This window comes from Balaenoptera acutorostrata, chromosome 11, assembly GCF_949987535.1.
Source record: "Balaenoptera acutorostrata chromosome 11, mBalAcu1.1, whole genome shotgun sequence".
In the NCBI taxonomy this organism is placed as follows: Eukaryota; Metazoa; Chordata; class Mammalia; order Artiodactyla; family Balaenopteridae; genus Balaenoptera; species Balaenoptera acutorostrata.
Window position 1 is genome coordinate 35403301 of NC_080074.1, and position 16829 is coordinate 35420129.

The window sequence follows — 16829 nt, forward strand, 5'->3', positions numbered from 1 at the left end:
TCCTGGGGACAGTTATGACCTACCCGGTCTCAGAGGCCGCAGTGGCTGGAATGCTTTTCCGTTAAGCGGAAAAGCGGCGTTTGCCGCTCGTTCGCGGAGAGGGAAGCCCCCAGGTTCGCGCTCTCAGGTGCTGAGCTCTCCTTTCCGCTTTCCATTCTCTTCCCTAGCGGGGAAACAGTGGAGTAAGAAGGGGCGGGGTCCGCACTCGGGCGCGGTGACGTCAGCAGTGTTTGGGTGCTTATGCAAATGAGACTGCGACCGTTTCTCCTAGGCCGGCCGTTTCCCCTCCAGGTCTTAAAGGTAGACCCAGTCTCAGTCTGCACCGTTTGTTTGGTCCACTGCCCAGAAACACAAGAGGACCGAAGCGTTTGCGTTCTGTGCTACATTTGGGCTTCTCGTCTCCCCGTTTTTAAAGCTGTTTTATACCTGTCATTGCCTGGTTGCTTTCCCGAAACACGGGGAACAATGTGTTTGCTTTAAGAAATATTCTCTGACGAACAACCCCGTGAAGAGCTCCTTACCCCACCCAGCCTCAGTTCTGCAAGAATGGTGCTGAGATACACTCCTGCTTCTGTCTTCAACGCCTAGTATTGGATTTGACTTGTAGGAGGTATTTAATAAATTACTTGATGATGGACCGAAGAGTGTGTGTATTTCTCTCATTAAATTCGGAGTATTCAACCATCAAAATTGTCTATTTTGCGAAAATGAGTGGGTTTTGTGTCTTACATGACCAACGATCCATGTATATTTGTTAGCTTAAAATATATTATCAATATGTTACTGAATTCATTGACCATTTTCCTCCAAATGAAAAGAACATTCAGTGTATTCTTTTTTTTGTAGAAAGATAGGAATTAATGTTGTGAAAGGAAGAGAATGTCATCATTTGTTCACAAGTTTTCTTTTTCTGATTGCACGTTATATATTTGATTCAATAATTACTTTATATTCCAATATATGTAACTCAAGATACTGTATTTTAATGGCGTTAAGAAAGATATTTACATATGTTTTTAGGAAATAAGTGCTCTGTTATCCAATTAATAAAGTAAATAAGAAATACTATCTTAGTCTAGTTCAGGTTGCTATAACAAATTACCATAAACTGGGTGGCTTATAATGAACAGAAATGTATTTCTCACACTTCTGGAGGCTGGTCCAAGATCAAGGTGCCAGCAGATTCTGTGTCTGGTGGGAGCCTGCTTCCTGGTTCATAGAGGGTGCTTTCTCACTGTGTTCTCATGTGGTCGAAGGGGCTAGTTAGTTCTCTAGCGTCTCATATTAACCCCCCAAAGCCTCAACTTCTAATACCATCACATTGGGGTTAGAATTTCAACATATATGGGATAGGGGGAGGACACAAACATTCAAACCATAGCAAATAATAAAGAATTTTTAAATTGGATAATAGCTGTTTGAGATACCAATAATCAGGTGGAGATGCTTAGTTGTCAGTTGTTGAAATTTTAAAATAAGTTAGAATAATTACTAAAACCTAAACTGGATAAGCATTAGTTTACCCAGTGATTACAGTTCAAATTTTATTTTGTACATGTTAGAAAATATGCTTGTCCTGTCATGACATAAAACTTCTGTCTTAATTGGTAAGAAGTTTGCATTCTTTTGAACTCTGGGGTTATCATCCAGGTAATTAAAAAATCATTAACTTTTAGAATGATAGACCTGAAAGAGACTGTTGGTGATCAAAAGGGCGGAAAGCTTTTACTTCTCAATTTACTTCTCAACTTCTTTTGGAGAGTGTGTTAACCCCTTTATTACTGCATACATATGCATGATTGGCTGTAATAATATATTCCTATGCAGAGTCGATTTTAAAATAGTTTCTGAGCAGATGGCATTATTAACAAAAATCCATGGGTGTAGTCTGATGCATGAAAACATTCAAGGTTACATAGCAGGCATCTTTAGATTTATTTCCAATTTGCCCTATAACTTAAAGCAAGTCCTAACTACTCTTTTGGATATATTGAGTAAATAATTTTTTTAATAAACAGATTTATCTGCTTATACATTAACTTTGACCAGTAATGATTGTCTCATATTTCTCGGTGAACAGCAAGCCCTAGAGACTGGGCTACAGGGTGGTATTAAATGCACAGTACCACTTGATATAGGATAGAGCTGTTTTCAGTCTCGAAGGTCAGTTTATTTCCTTGTGATCGATGCGCTAAGGTATCCTTTCACATAAGATTAATTGATTGTTATCTTTGAACAGAATGCTTAACCTGGGAGCTTTTTCACCTATCAGATTGGCAAAGATCAAAAATATTACTCACTGATAAAGACGCAGACGACGTAGAGAATGGACTTGAGGACACGGGGAGGGGGAAGGGTAAACTGGGACGAAGTGAGAGAGTGGCATGGACATATATACACTACCAAATGTAAAATAGATAGCTAGTGGGAAGCAGCCACATAGCACAGGGAGATCAGCTCGGTGCTTTGTGTCCACCTAGAGGGGTGGAATAGGGAGGGTGGGAGGGAGACGCAAGAGGGAAGAGATATGGGGATATGTGTATACATATAGCCGAGTCACTTTGTTATAAAGCAGAAACTAACACGACATTGTAAAGCAATTATACTCCAATAAAGATGTTAAAAAAAAATATTACTCACTGTATTGAAGAAGGCAGAGGGAACCAGGCACTTTCGTACTTTGCCTGTGGTAGTACAAATTGAGACAGCTTTTATAAAGGGTCATTTGTCAATATTTACCAAAATTATAAAAGCATATAACTTTTGATTAAGCAGTTCCGCTTCTAGGAATTTATTCTACAGATATGTAAATGTCAGATATACAAAGTGAGTTGCTTGAACACTGAAGCAAACTGTCAGAAATGACCGATATATGACATACTCATACCATCATTTTAAAAAACACGGTAATGTATGACATACCCATATGATCATTTAAATAAACACAATAAACTATTGTATTGAGAGCAAAAGTTTTAAAGACTTTTAAAGTGAAAAACCAAGATGCAGAATTATGCATCATATAGTATATAGTAACAGTGGTGTAAAAAGAAAAAGGTTGGGAAGGTGGAAAGAAAACACATATTAGCCTGAATATACATATTAGCTTGAACATATACCAAATATCTGTGGAGGACTTTGGTGACTTATAGAGAGATAGGGGTGGAGTTAGATGTGCTGGGGAAAAAGAGTGGGAAGATATTTTTCACTCTATACCCACCATATTACTGTATTATTTATTCTAAATATAAATTTGAACATATTCTAAAGTGAAAACAGTAGCATATAAAAAGTACTCTTGGGAGAAGAGTAGCCAGGTATCAGATGCCATCAAATGAGTAAGGTATAAAAGTCAATGGATATTTTGGGTCCATGATTTTTGTAGTTTCTGAATTTATAGGAAAGTTTCCTACATTCAATATTCTTAGTAATAAAATTGCATTAGAGCAGCAGATGAGATTTAGTGGATTCACTAAAATTAACTGGTTATATCAGCATAAAAATGCACATTTTTTAGTGAGTTGACTAAGGTTTTTTAAAAAAAATTTGAGATGGTTATAGATTCATATGTAGTTGTTAAGAAATAATTATATAAGATAATATATAATTATAAGAAATAACACAGAGAGTTCTTGCGTGCCCTCTATGCAGTTTTCTGCAAGTGTAACCTTTTGCAAATCTATACTATGACATCATAATCAGAATATTGACATTGATAAAGCAAAGTTACAGAGTTCCATCACTATAAGGATCCCTGTGTGGCCCTTTCGTAAGCACAACCACTTCAGTCCTGTCCCCAACCTGTCCTTAAATCGTGGTGACCACTAACCTATTATTCATGTTTGTTGTTTTGTCTTTTCAAGAATGTTATGTAAGTAGAATCATATAATGTGCAACCTTTTGGAATTGGCTTTTTCAACTCAGCATAATTGTCTGTAGATTCATCTAAGCTGTTGTGTGTATTAGTGGTTTGTTTTTATTTCTGAGTAGTACTCCATGGTATGGATTTACCAGAGTCTGTTTAAGCATTCACCCATTGAATGACATCTGAGTTCTTTCCAGTTTAGGGTTGTTACGAACAAAGCTGCTATAGAAACTTGTTTACAGGTTTTATGGAACCTAAATTTTCATTTCTACAGCATAAATGCCCAGGAGGGCAACTGCTGGATTATATGGTAGTTGCATGTTTTGTTTTCTGGAGAGCTGTACCATTTTACATTCTCACCAGCAATGTACGAATGATCCAGTTTTCTCCATATCCTTGCCAGAATTTCGTTGTCTTTCTATTTTAGCCATCCCAATAAGTATGTAATGACATCGCATTGTAGTTTTAGTTACCATTGCTAATGGCTGATAATGTCAAACCTCATTTCATGTGCTCATTTGCCATCCAGACATCATATTCAGTGAAATGTCCCTTTATGTCCTTTGTCCATTTTCTAAATTACTTTTAATTGATGACTTTTATGAGTTCTTACAGATCCTAAATACTGTTTTTTTTCTTGGGGTTGTGGTCTGCAAATGTTTTCTCCCAGTCTTTAGCTTATTTTTTTTCATCCACTTAATAGGTTCTTTCACAGAGCAAATTTTTAAATTTTGAAGTCCATTTTACCAATTTTTGCTTTGATGGATTCTGCTTTTGGTTTCATGTCTAAGAATTCTTTGCTTAGCTCTAGATCTCAACATTCTTTCTGATGATTTCTTTTTAAAATGTTTATAGTTTGATGTTTTACATTTAAGTCTGTGATTTATTTTGATTTGTTTTTGTATAAGGTATGAAATTTAGGTCCAGGCTACATTTGCTTGGGAATGCCCAATTGTTCCAGAGCTATTTGTTGAAACGGCTATCCTTTCTCTACTGAAATTGCTTTTGCACCTTTGTCAAAAATCAGTTGGATGTATTTGTGTGGGCCTACTTATGGGTACTCTCTTCTGTTTCATTGATCTATTTGTCTGTCCTTCTGTCAACCTCATTACAGTCTTTATCACTGTAGCTATATAAGTCTTCAAATAAGGTAGAAAGATTCCTCCTACCTCATTCTTCCATTTTGAAATTGTTGTAGCTATTTTAGCTTTTTGACGTTTTATATAAATTTAGAATAATCTAATCTATATCTACAGAAATTTTTGCTGGGATTTTATAGGAATTGCCTTAAACCTGTATACCAATTTAGGGAGAACTGACTTATTTACTGTGTTGAGTCTTTCAGTCCGTGAACATGGTATGTCTGTCCATATATTTAGATCTTCTTAGATTTCTTTCATCAGTTGAAGTATTCAATATAAAAGTACTGTTCATATTTTGTAGATTCCTTGGTATTTTCAATATAGACAATCAGGATGTCTGCACAAATGGAAAATTTTCTTTCTTCCTTTCCAATCTATATGCCTTATATTTCCTTTTCTTGCCTTACTGCACTGGCTAGAACTTCCAGTACTACACTGAATAAAAGTATGTGAATGGACATTCTTGTCTTGTTCCTGAGCTTCAGAGAAAACATTACATTATTAGTTTTTGAATACTGAACAAGCCTGTGTACCTAGAATAAGACCCACTTGGTCATGGGGTACAATTCTTATTATATCGCACTGAATTCTGTTTTCTAATATTGTGTTAAGGAAGTTTTTGTCTTTATTCATGAAGGATATAGATATATAGTTTTTTGTTTGTTTTATTCTGGTACCATCTTTGTATGGTTTTGGATTCAGAGTAATACTGACTTAATAAAATGAATTGCGAAGTGTTCTATCATCTTCTATTGTCTGGAAGAGATTGTGCAGAGTTGGTGTTAATTGTTTCTTAAATGTTAGGTGGGATTTCCCAGTGAAACCAACTGGGCATGGAGATTTCTTTTGTGAGAGTTTTAAAATAATGCATTCATGTTTCTAAATAGTTATATGGATATTAAATGACCTGTTTTATGTTGGGTAAGTTGTGGTAGTTTGTGTTTTTCAAGGAATTAGCCTATTTCAACTAAGTTGTCAAGATTTACGTGTGTAGAGTTTTGCTAGTATTTCCTTATGGTCATTTTGATGTCTGCAGGTTTTCTTATAATCCTTGTTTCGTTTCTGATATATAAAATGATATACAAAAGCATAAGATCAACCTTATGGAGCTTTACATTAGGGTAACTAAACGTGTCTTTCAAGGCTAATATTTATCTTGTGGTTAAAAGAAAATCACTGCATGGATTTAAAAACCTAAACCACACCTTTTTTTACACAGGTCTAGCCCCACTGTGAATGGTTCCTTGGACAATATTTCAAATTTAATTAAGTATTTTTACTTTCAGTTAAATTCAGTGACTATTCAATTTATCTCCCCCATTAGGCAGTTAGTACATATGCTACATAACAAACTATCCATTTTTTTTGTTTTTGTTTTTAGTAGGTTTGAAACAATGTTATATTGAAGCATTCACCCTCTGTTACCTTCCTGGGATTGTAGTGACTTTAAACAATAATGATTTATTATTTTTCATTATCCTCTGTGTTGGTTGGGCTCAGCTAGGTGCTTCATCTGTTCTAGTTGATATTTCTAGTTGATATTAGCTGGCTATTCAACTGGGGCTATTCAACTTGTGCCTGTGGGTTTAGCTCAGATGGCTGGTACAATTGGTGGCTGATAGAGTCTCTCTCTCACTTTTCATGTGGGATTTCTAACAGGGCAGGTGGACATTTTTTATATTGTGTCTGGCTTCCAAAAGAGTCAAAGCAGAAACTGCCAGGCTTCCTGAGGCCTAGTGACATTTGCATAGTGTCACTTCTGCATTCTAATGGTCAAAGGAAGTTCAAGGCCAGCCCAGAATTAAAAGAAGGGGAAATAGACTCCATCTTATTAATGAGATGAGTAACAGGGATAATACAGCATTGGGAAGAATTGTTAACATTTGTGTTTGCTATCTATTATAGGAAATATCTAAGAGAGATCATACTTGACATTCTATGATGATGACAATGAAACATGTTGAATGCTTTCAAATTCATTTTTTCCATAAGGCATGATAATACAAATATATAAATAAGTGTAATACAATAGAATGTGCCTGCAGGAGGCTAATAATAGCTCCTGAAGATTTGTCTACCTCTTAATTCCTGGCACTTGTGACTGTTACCTTAGTTGGAAAAAGACTTGTTGCAGAAATTATCTTCAGATGAAGAGGTTATCCTAGAATGTCCAGATGGGCCCTATATGCCATGCCATCTCAGATGTCCTTATATGAAAGAGGCAGAGGAGATTAGACACACATAGAAGAGGAGGAAGCAATGTGGGTATGGAGGTATGGACTGGAGTGATGTGGCTATGAGTGAAGGAACACCGGCAGCCCCAGAAGCTAGAAGAGGCGAAGAACAGACTTTCCCCTAGGGCCTCCTGAGGGACTGCAGGCCTGACAACACCTTGATTTTGGTTCACTGAAACAGATTTCGAATCTCTGGCTTCCAGAGCTTTGAAAGATCAGATTTCTGTTGTTTCAAGCCACTAAATTTGAACTTCTTACAGCACCCTCAGGAAATGAATACAGTGCCTAAATCTGAGGTGTTCTCAATAAAACTTTAAATGTTTAAAAGACTTTTTGTGTATTTTAAAAATGTTTAAAAGGCCTTTTGAAAGACTTAGTTAAATAAAATTTAAGATCTGTCCTTGGTTTATAGAAGTCAACAAAAATACATTTCAATTTCTGGGAATTGCTGTATAATTATAATTAACTTTGAAATAATTGCAAGCTCACAAGAAGGTGCAAAGGGAGGTCCTGTGTAACCTTCACTTAGCCTCCCCCACTTTATAATCTTATATAAAAATACAGTACAATATCAAAACCAGCAAACTGATATTGGTACAATTCATAGAGCTTTTCCAGATTATGCAGTCATTTTTTCTGTATGTGTGTTTATGTATGTATTGTTCTTTGCAATTTTATCACATGTATAGCCTCATGCAACCCTTATCACAATGAAGATACTAAATGGTACCATCTCACAAGATTCCCCTGTGCTACCTTTTTATAGCACACCCACCTGTGCTTCTGTACCATAACTCCTAGCAACCACTGTTCTGTGGTTCATCTATGTCTGTCATTATCTAATTTCACAAATGTAATATAAACGGAATCATGAAATATGTATCCTTTTCAAACTGGCTTTCTCTCCCCCATTTAGCATCATTCCCTTAAAGTTTATCCAGGTTGCTGCATGTATCAGTAGTTATTTCCTTTTTATGGCTCATATTGCATGATATGGACGTACTCTGGTTTGTTTAACCATTCACCCATTGAAGGACGTTTGGGTAGTTTTCAGTTTGGGGCTATTATGAATAAAGCTTTTATGAACATTTATGTACAAGTTTCTGCTTGAAAATAAGTTTTTATTTCTCTGGGCTATATGCCTAAGAGTGCAAAATGATGGTCACAATGGTAACTCTATTATTAGTGTTAAAAGTAACTGCCAACTATTTTTTAGAGTGGCTATACTATTCTACATTTCTATCAGCAGTATATGATTGATCTAGTTTCTTCACATCCTCACCAACTTTTGGTGTCATTATTTATTTATTTATCTATTTATTTATTTTAGCCATTCTGATAGATGTGTTATAGTCCACATTTTTGGGCAAAACATATGTTACCAAGTGTAAGTTGTGACTTTGTATTTCACTTGTAAAAATGTTCTCCTCCTTTTGATTGATTCTGTGATTTTTTTTTTGTTATCTTTTTGCTTAATGCAGACATTTTATATAAAGAGATATAATTTGCAAAATAAATGCTTAGATGGAATTCTATATGGTTGAAAATTTTTTGTTTGTTAAAATCATTATTTCATTATGTTACCAAATTTTGTCTTTTTCTATGGCGATTATTTCATAACTACAAACTTCTTAACATGTGCCTTTTTTTCCTTGGGTATTTCAATATGGTTCAACATTTTATTTTTGTTCAAATAGTCTTTAATTTTTACCTTATACATTAGAATATGAAAAAATATATTTCATTTGAATTCACAATGAATTTCAGATTCAATGTTCAGAATTGCTTCATATTTAAAGAAAACTTTATTCAGTAAAATTTGAATTTGTCCAAGTCAGGGAGATAATTTACTGTTGTTCTAGTTCTTTATTAGAGAATATTAAGATTGTGGAAAATGCCAGTAATTAGCCAGCACAGGCATGTCTGTTTGAGTCATCTCTCATATCTAAGATGCAAGTGCCTGCCTGCTATTTTAGGGTTTTGCATATTTTCACTGGAAGCATTTATTAATGTCTAACATAACATAATTTCAAAAGATGTTGTAACAATAGTAGTTTAAAAGTCTGGAAAGATGGAGTAAGAACTCTGTTAATTCTATAGTGAATTATTTCTATTTTGAGTTAACTCTATAGTGAAATTTTTAGCAAGAATAATTAAGACAAAAGCAGAGAAAACACCTATTACCAATAGCAGGGATAAAAAATGAGATAAGACTAAAAATCCTGCAGGTGTCAAAAAACACTAGGGACTATTATGAATCACTTTGTGCCAATAAATTTGACAATTCAGATGATATAAATTCCTTGAAAAGCACAACTTACCAAAACTAACACAGCAAGAAAAAGAAAACCCAAGTAGCTGTATATCAATAAAATAAATTGAATTTTTTATTGAAAATATTCCATAAAAGAAAACTCCAGGCCTAAGATGGCTTTATTGGTGAATGCTGCCAAACATTTTAGGAAGAAATAAAACCAATCCTACATATAGTCTCTCAGAAAATAAAAGAGAGGCCATTTCAGAACTCTATTAAGGAGTCCACCAAAACCAGAGAAGTAAAATATAAGAAAAAAAATTTTACAGATCCATGTCCCCATGAATATAGTTGAAAAAAATCCTTACCACAATATTAGCAAATAAATTCATTGATATATTAAAAGGGTAATACATCTAGAGTAAGTGGGGTTTATCCCATAATAAAAGATACAAAACCAATCAATATAATACTCTATATTAACAGATTAAGAAGTTATGTGATTATCTTAATAAAAGCAGGAAATTATGTGACAAAATTCAACAGGTATTCATGATTCAAGAAAAAATCACTGAACTAGGAATAAAAGAAACTTCTAAACAGATAAAAGGACCTGATGAAAAAATCCATAACTAACATTGTACCTAACAGTAAAATATTGAGTACTTCCCCACTAACATTGGGGCATAGATGAAGAAGTCTGCTCTTAACACTTCTGTTCAAAATTTTGGTGGATGTCCTAGCCAGAAAATAACTCAAGAAAAAGAAATTAAAGGCAAACAATTAGAGAAAGCTAAACTATCTTTATTTACCAATGACATATTGTCTATATAAAAATCCTAAGGAATCTTTAAAAAATAACAACTTGATTTAGCATTGTTGCAGGATATAAAGCTTGTATTAAAAAAAAATCACTTTTTTTTTCTGGAGAGAAATTAAAGCAGATACAAATAAATGGAAAGATATACCAAGTTCATAGATTGGAAAACTCAATTTTTTAAGATGTGAGTGTTCCACAAATGGGCCTATAGAATCAATGTAATCCCATTCAAAATTCCAGCAGGCTGTTTTTTTTTGGGTAGAAATTGACAAGCTGATTTCAAAATTTATGTGGAGAGGCAATGAAACAATCTTAAGAAAGGAAAAACACATTAAAAATGGTTAGGGTGGAGAACCACAAGTTAAAATTTTATTATGTTGATTTTAAAAGGTTTTGAATCTAGCTTTAAGTGTTTAAAATAGATTTTTTTACTGAAAAGTTACACATGAAGATATTAAAGCAATACAAAAATGGGAGAATGAGAAAAATATAAAGTCCAAATTTAAATAATGTAACATTTTCAACATTTTTAATGTATGTAAGTCCCTATATAGAATAGATAAATGGGAAGACACCAATTGTTTTATATTTATAATAGGTGTATTGTTTACATTTATAATAGGTGTATTTATAATAGGTGTATAATAAGGTTCTTTGCAAGCTGCAGAAACTGATGCTGGCTATGAGAAAAAAAAAAAGAAATATTGGCAGGGTCGCAAAGACTCAAAGAAACAATGGGGTGCTTGGCAATAAGATGGAAAAGGGCAAGAATGAAAACAGTTTTGAAAACTAGGAACCAGGATCCATGACTAAGGTAGTAGTTACAGCCTGGGCATAATGCCTTTGGAATTAAATGAGATGCCAACTTTTTGATCTCTTTGTTCTTCTCCTCAAGGTCCAAAATCCAGGGAGAGGAAATCTTAACTGGACAAATGCAGATTATTCTCAAAAATGGTGGCAGTATTTCTCTCTTCCCTCTACTCATACCTTTAGCAAATTGACCTTGTTGTTCCTTCCATCAAAACATGGAGTTTATTTACTCTTGAGTCATCTGGACTTAGCTGTGTGACTTGCTGTGGTCAGTGAGACATCAGCAAATGTGACACAAACAGGCTTTACTAGCACTTGTGTGTTGGGCTTACCCCTTTTGGCTAGAGTTGGAACTCTAAGCTTATAATGTGAACAAGCTGGAGCTAGCATTTTGGAGAGACTATGTGTAGGAGGACCAAAGTGCTCTGGCTGATAGGCTGTCCCTGCCAGAATGTGATTTGAGACCCTCTTAGACCATCCTCCTCCACTCGAGTTGACAGGTGACTGCAGAGCAGAAGTGACCCAAGTCAAGAGAAGCAAAAGTGACCATCTAAGCCTAGCTCAAATTGCTAATCCACAAAATCATGAGCAAATACAGTTTTTGTTTGTTAAGCTATTAAATTTTGAGGTAATTTGTTATGCAGAGATAGAAAACTGGTTTTATAAAAAAGTGGTGTTAAGACACCTGAAACATGTAGCATTGGCTCTGGACTCACATTATCCTTAATTGAATGAAGTTGTAATATAATACAAACATAAGAGGGCGATAATCATAGTAATAAAAGAAAACATATATTGAGTACTCTCAATGTGTTTGCGTTTATCCAAGCACTTTATTATTAGATAACTAAGTAATTTAGCCAAGGTCATAAAACCATAAATGATAGAGTTTGGATTCGAACTCAGTCTGTCTCTAGAACCTAGATATAAATGCTTGGCACCATGGCCTTCCCTGGCGGCACAGTGGTTAAGAATCCACCTGCCAATGCAGGGGACACGGGTTCAAGCTCTAGTCCAGGAAGACCCCACATGCCGCGGAGCGACTAGGCCTGTGGGCCACAACTACTGAGCCTGCGCTCTAGAGCCTGTGAACCATAACTACTGAGCCCACATGCCACAACTACTGAAGCCCACACACCTAGAGCCCATGCTCCGTAACAAGAGAAGCCACCGCATTGAGAAGCCAGTGCACTGCAACAAAGAGTAGCCCCTGCTCGCCACAACTAGAGAAAGCCCGAGCGCAGCAATGAAGACCCAATGCAGCCAAAAAAATAAAAAATAAATAAATAAATAAATAAATAAATAAATAAATAAATGTTTGGCACCAACACATGTCTTTTCACGGCAATAAACATTAATTCCTACAAGATCTCATTAAAAGTAAATAAGAAGGATTATACAAAAACATGAAGAGGTGGGGTCATTATCCTTTTTTGGACTATGAGTTTCATATTTAGACAGCATCCTAAATTGCTTTCTGCTATGAAAGATGAGGACGTTCTCATACCTTTCTTTCCTTCTTTCTCCCGTTTAAATTCCTGATTTTGTTAGTTAGGTTATTTTTGGATTTTAATTTGTATTTTTCTTCTCAACATAACTCTTATAGATTTTGAATCTTATTTCCTTGTTTAAATTAATGTTCACTTCTGTCGTTTAACATGGGTCTCTGTCTCGATTGGCTAAATTTCATGATCATGTAGCCTGTCCCTCTTTCTCCCCATTAGGGCTCATCAGATCTCTTATGGATGAGAATATTTGCCTGTGACATTTATAATTGGAATACAAAATACTTGAGTATAAAAATTGAAGATCAAGTACTTTTTTCTCTTAGTTTTTATAGAGGTGATTGAATATCCTGGACTTATTTCTACTTTCTACTTATTTCTACTTTTGAAATCCCTAGGAATCTCTCTACCAGTAATTTCTCAGTGTTGAGCCTTCTACATTATTATTATTATTATTATTATTATTATTATTATTATTATTATTATTATTATTCGATAATACAAGTCTTAGCAAAAGTCTGCTATTTTATCTTTTAGTATTTTGTGTTTTATTCTATTCTGTTTCCTGATATATATTCTACATTTATCTTTTGTTTTTGTTTCCCTCTCAACTACTACCCCTGCATCTCCCTGTTTCTATGTAAAACTTTTTCATTCTTAGCAATTAATCTCATAATTACTCATAATCTCATAGTAAATAATCTCCTTTTTGAATGGGGAGATTTCTATCTTGTCACACCATGTGATAAAAAAACTAGTGCCGTGCAAATGAAGCATAGATGGAGTGATCTGGGGCACTCTGCATCTTCAATTCGGATTTAATCTCTGGAACAGTGGTTGTCAAATTTTTTCAACAGTAAATATTTCAGGCTTTGCAATCCATACAAAGTGATTCAGTTGTTGCAGCACAAAATTAACCATAGGAGATATGTAAATGTGTGGGCATGACTATGTTCCAATAAAATTTTATTTACAAAATCAGACCGTGGGTTGTATTAGGCTCATGGGCAGTATTTTCTTGACCCTTGCTCTCGCCTATCTGTTACTCCGTTGTAGACAGGAGGCTCTTATCAGTTAGTGATGAGGACAGTTAATGCAACTCCTAGGTACAGGTGAAAAGCAGTATGATAGCTTGTCGCCAAGTTGACTCTCCCAGGAGTGGATGGTGGTAACTTGGCAGAGACTGTGCAGTTAATTGATTCTGATTATCCTACTGCTCATGTGACCTGTAGAATACGAAAAATTTATCACCCACTACTTCACATCCTCCCTGGACATTCCTGCTTCGTAGTAACAGTAATATACTTTTGGCAATAGTCAATTACACGTTTAAATCTTTGTTTATGGCATACTTTCACAGGCTAAGTTCTTCAGGAAAGCTTGTGGCATTCCTAAAAGATTTCTCTTTCAAAAAAGTCAGGTCTTGAAAATTTGAAATTAATTTGGCTTCCAAATTGTCTCATATACTAGGTTTTTAAAAATCCACTCAGAAACTCAATTTATATCTTTTGGCTATATGCAGCAGCTATATAAGAAAGATATGCCTCTGACTCAGTAAATATAGGGACTTGGGATAAAAGGCAAAAAACAAAAAAACAACCAAACGTGTAATAATGCAAAATACTTGTAGTTATTATACAATATTATTCTGTCATACTTCAGTTCATTTATTTGACAGACAAATTTAAACATTGAGAATGTGAGATTGGTAAGATAATGTCATTGTCCAAGTAGAGCTTATGGCCTATTGAAGAAGAGATATACATTTTTCCCCAAGACTTACGTGTTATTGTGGAAACTTCAATGTTAACTGCAACCCCACCTGATATTTTCCTATAACCATCCCAGACAGGAGGAGGAGGTGGGAGAAACAAAGTGAGATAGGAGAGTGTAAATTATTTTACTTGTGATATTATTAATGTACTATCACTTCTTTTTTTTGCTTATAATAGAAAAGGAACTCTAAATGCATGCAAATACATATTTAGCATCACTTTTTAAGTTTTAAATTTTATAAAGGTTGCCTAAGATTATTGCATTATAAATCTGTATATGTAGTTAAGTATATTTTAGGCATTTAAAATAGAAAGTTGCATTCAAATTTTGTTTCCATTAGACATTGATTTTTTTTTTTTCATAAGAATGTGAACTTTGGTTAGTCTGACAGGAATTTTTAAACTAAACTATGCCAAAAGATATCCTATGTATGATTATTCATTGGATATGTAAAAAACATGCAACAGTGGCCAAAGATGTTATTTCTAATTTTTTTCCTGCAAAGACTAGAAATCTATAGAAGAAATACAACAATTTTGAGATAATTAATTTGAGGGAGGCTCATGAATAACACTGTCTTTTAAATTTTTTCTTCATGAAATGGTGGGTGATTTTACTGTAATAATATCTTTAAACTTCAATACATTCCTTACCTTTCTATTTGCATGGAAAAAAGCAAAAGGAGTAACAGACCAATGTTTATTGAGGAAACTAAGTTAAGAGTCATGTAACTACGAGAAGTTACACAACTAAGTAAAAGAGCTATGGCATAACTCCAAGCTTGTCAGCTTAAAACAAATGCTCTTACCCATGTATCAGTAAAGTTATTATGCAAACAGTTTATCATTAGATGATCCAAAAAATGTAGACCTTTAGATAATTCATGTCTCACAAATCACAATTTATTATATGTCAGGTTGTTTTCTTCCAGCAAAAACTATTTGGAAAATTAGCTTATTTCAGTTTTTCAGTGGTTATATTTATTCATCTATTCAACTAATAATTACTGAGCTCTAGGGGGAAATAGTACAAATTAAACATACATAATCCCTAACCTCATGAAACTATTTCTGTATCCAACCCTTATTGGCCTCTTTAAAATAGTCACCATGAGAAGTTTTTCAATTATTCTAGAGATGCGTCTATTATTCAGAATATTTTGGGAATGCTTCTCTTTCAGAATTTCCTTCACAGTCTTCCTGTTAACCTTCACCAAATCTTAACGAGTGTATTTTCTTAGAGTATATATTTTAATTTTGGAAACAATGAAACACATACAAACCTAAAAATGACGAATAGTTATATGGTTAAGTTAAAGAATTCTTCTTTTCATTGCATTACCCAGCACCCTGTCTTTTTCATTAAGATTATAAGATAAAGTATGACAGACTGTTTGCCTGACTTTTAATGTAAATCTAACAGCAGTTCCATCAAAGAATTCCATTTTTTTTCTAGCAATGAATGGCAGAATTCTTGGGATATCATTATTAAAGCTTCCTGATCCAATTTTGAGGAGAAGCTCTCATATGTTTAGTCACTTTTTAAAATAGACAACTTCATACTGGACAGAATGGCTATTATCAAAAAGTCTACAAATAATAAATGCTGGAGAGGGTGTGGAAAAAATGGAACCCTTGTACTCTGTTGGTGGGAATGTAAATTGGTGCAGCCGCTGTAGAAAACAGTATTGACGTTCCTTAAAAAAATGAAAAATAGAGCTAACATATGATCCAGTAATTCTACTTCTGGATATATATCTAGAAAAATGGAAAACTCTACTTTGACAAGATACATGAACCCAATGTTCAAAGCAGTACTATTTACAATAGCCAAGACATGGAAGAAACCCGAGTGCCCATCAACAGACAACTGACTTAAGAAGACGTGGTATACACACACACACACACACACACACACACACACTATATTACTCAGTTATAAAAAGGAATGAAATATTGCCATTTGCAGCAACATGGATGGACCTAGAGAATGTTATGCTTAGTGAAGTAAGTCAGACAAAGACAAATAACAAATGCTATTATTTATATGTGGAATCTGAAAAATAATACAAATGAATACAGAAGAGAAACAAACTCACAAACATAGAAAACAAACTTATGGTTACCAAAGGGGAGTGGGGAGGGACAAATTAGGCATATGGGATTAACAGATACAAACTACTATACATAAAATAGATAAGCAATCAGGATTTACTGTATAGCACAGGGAATTATACCCAATATCTTATAATAACCTATAATGGAATATAATCTGCAAAAACAAAACAAAACAAAACAAAACACTGTGCTGTACACCTAAAACTAAAACAATATTGTAAATCAGCTCTACTTCAATTAAAAAAAAGTATAGTCTCATTGGTTCGTAGCTATGCCTTGTACACTTACTTGGTCTGTATCTGAATA

General features: G+C 34.3%; 1 protein-coding gene across 3 annotated transcripts in view; it reads left to right on the forward strand.

Annotated features, from left to right (window-relative positions):
- The window catches only part of SLC6A15 (solute carrier family 6 member 15), a 47332-nt gene that overhangs the window by 1132 nt on the left and 29371 nt on the right, over positions 1–16829 (forward strand). The window lies entirely within an intron of this gene.